Below are 3314 nucleotides of genomic sequence, written 5' to 3'. Positions count from 1 at the left end.
TGTCGTTGAGCGTATTTCATAGAGAGATGGATTTTCTTTTTATTAGTGAGGGGATGAAGAGTTATGGGGAAAAGCAGTTGAATGGTTTTGAGAAACATCAGCCATGGTTGAATGGCAAAACAAATTTGATGAACTGAGTGGTCTAATTCTGTTCCTATATCTTCTAGTTTTTTGGTAATAGTTCAAATGAAATTTATTCCCTTTGCAGTGCAGTGCATCTCCCCTGCATTGGTCGTTGCTATAGTCCCAGAAAGCCATAGAGCTGTGCTCCCACTAGAGAGAGGGAAAGAGAGATGACCGGTGATGAGTTTAACCTGAACTCCTGCTCATAAGCCCCAACAGCTAGCCCCTCTACCGTGTTCCCATGAAACTGTTGACCATCCACTTTTCCCCGTGTAATGCATATTGTTAACAATTCTCTTTCTTCTGGGCCTGTCCCTCTCACTGATAATTACACCATCATCAACCTTCTTGAGAAAGACTGATGTTTCATTATACCATCTTTGCAAACTGTCCACCTCTAACCTCCCTTTCATAGATGATTCAGAGTCGGGGATCAAGTGTAGTGAGTCAAAGTTCACAGATGACACCATGCTGAGTGGTAAAGCAAAGTGTGCAGAGGACACTGAATGTTTACAGAGGGATATAGATAGGTTACCAGATTGTACTGCATCTGCCAGGTTCGTACCCAATGTTGAGATCATCCATTTTGGTAGGAAGAGCAGCAAAATGGGCCATAATTTAAATTGTGAAACATCGTTGCATGCTGCTGTGCAGAGGGAACTGGGTGTCCTTGTACTCGAACCAAAAAAAAATTGGTAATTCAGATGCAGCAGGGACTGGAGGGCATACAGAGCAGGTTCACTAGATTGATTCCAGAATTGAGATGGTTGATGAGAAGGGGTTGAGTAGACTGGGACTTATAGTCATTGATATTTTTTTTTAAAAATGACATGGGAGTTTATAAAACTATGAAGAGAATAGATAAGATAGAAGCAGGGATGTTGGGCAGGTGGAACTATAACGAGGAGGCATTGCCTCAAATAAGAGGCAGCAGATTTAAGACTGAGTTGAGAAGAAACTTCTCCTAAATGATTGAGAATCTGTGGAATTCCCAACCCAGTGAAGCATTTGAGGCTACCTCACAATGATTTTAAGGCAAAAAGTTTTGAACAGTAAAGGAGATGAAGGTTGTGGTGAGTGGGTCGTTACGTGGATCTGAATCGATGAAAAGATCAGCCATGATGTTTTCGAATGGCAGAGCAGGCTTGAAGGACCAGATGGCATACTCTGCTCCTATTTCTTATATTGCTCTTGAAATTCCGTGAACTTGGTTGTCTTTCAAGGATCTATACTTGGCTCTACTAATACATCTTTTATTATATTCGACTCTAAGATTTATTCAATAACAGACGTTGAGCTAGCTAGTCTGCAGTTAACTTTTTTCCCGACACCAAGGTACTAACCTGGCAGTTTTCTAATCCTCTGGGGCTCATCCGAACTCTCAAGATTCTTGTAAGATGTCTGCCAGTGTATCCAGAATTTCTGCAGCCATGTCCTAAGTTCCAGTCTAACAGATCCAGGAGTTTAATTGTTCTTTAGCACATTAATTTTCCCAATATTTCATCTCCAATAATAATCATTGCATTTATTTCCTATCCTTGTTTTCCTTATCTTTTGGCTATGAAACAATTTTGAAATGCTATAAGTGACTTCTACTATGAAGGCTGGTGTAAAGCATTTATTCAACTCTTCTGCTATTTCCTGGCTCCCCGTTATTATTTTCCCAGTTCATTCTCACAAGGGCCTGTGCTCAGTAGATTTAGACAAACAGCCTTTTCTTTTTAATCAGTAGAGAAATTAAGGGTTGTAGGAAATGGCAGCTCAGTGGAGTTGACGGTGATCATATCTGCCATGATCTCATTAAACAGTGGAGCATATCCAATGGGCCAAATAGCCTACTCCTGCTCCAACACCTTGTGGATGGCAGTGTTTTTAATGCATGGTGGAACCCCCCACAGTTGGACGAATGCTGCTTCATCTAATACGGAATAGATGTTCTCCAAATAGATATTATCAGGCATAAGCAATCATTCCAACTCACTCAATTCCCTTCATTGTGGAATGTTTTCTGTCATTTTCATATCAAACTCGAAGCAACGTCACTTCTCCATATAAGTGTGCATTGCTGTATCAAACAGTGAATGTCAGCCAAAGCATGGCTTTTCCTGAATTTGGTAGGGACAAAAATATGTCTGGGGGATCAAAACATTGCCTTCTGGGAGAGATGGTGTAGAAACAATTCATTCCAGGAATTTGGAGGGGAATTGCAGGGTCAATACGTAGGGATGGTAGGGTTGCAACATGAATATGGCAGGTTTATAGGTAAAGGGACAGCACCTGCAGGAGAGCCATTATCAAATGCAGCAACGAGATATTCAGTGGTCAGATATTTCATGGGAATAGCGCCATTGGTGCAGGAAGTGACAGTCTTGAACAAGGTGGATCTAACATGGCATGACAGGAAATGGTGGGTGAGTGAAGATGAGTGCATGTCCGGGTTTGAGGCAATTTGTCCCAGTGAGTAAATGGGAGAGCAGGAAACCAGACAAGGAGCTGATCAGACTGTCTCAATCTTAGTGGCAAAGAAACTCCATGTATTCCTTGTACTTATTGTTGGAAGTGAGAATGGAGGAAGCAGGAGAGAGGGCGAGCCCTTCAAAATAAGAATGTTGTGTTTGATACGAAAAAGACTCACCACACTGCGTAATTGATAAATATCTGATTTATTTGACACCCAGAGCACTGGCTCCTTTACGTTGGTTGGCTTTTATTAACATCAATAGATTCAGAGTCTGATATACATGGATCTGTTCTGGATGTGATTAACAGGAAAATCCCAACACCAGAACTACTTGTGACATCGCTGGTGTCTCACCAGATGGGATGAATGAGCAAATTTCTTCTCCCGCTTAGAGCAGGCATATGGTCTCTGCCCTGTGTGAACTCGCTGGTGTGACTGAAAACTAGATGATGGAGTGAACTTCTTCTGACACATGAAGCAGGTGAATGGCCTCAGTCCAGTGTGAGTCTGTTGATGTTCACTAAGTTCAGCTGAATGCTTGAATACAGTCTCACAGTGAGAGCACTTGAATGGCCTCTTTTCTGTGTGTGCACCTCACTGGTACATCAGTTCCCTGGAACTTTTATAGCACTTCTCACAGTCTGTACATTTAAAAAGGTCTTTCAATGCTATGAGCCTGCGTGTGTCTCAGCAGGTTGGACACATGAGTAAAGCGCTTCTCACAAACAGA

The sequence above is a fragment of the Stegostoma tigrinum genome, unplaced genomic scaffold, assembly GCF_030684315.1.
Source record: "Stegostoma tigrinum isolate sSteTig4 unplaced genomic scaffold, sSteTig4.hap1 scaffold_89, whole genome shotgun sequence".
In the NCBI taxonomy this organism is placed as follows: Eukaryota; Metazoa; Chordata; class Chondrichthyes; order Orectolobiformes; family Stegostomatidae; genus Stegostoma; species Stegostoma tigrinum.
This window is presented reverse-complemented; position numbering follows the sequence as displayed.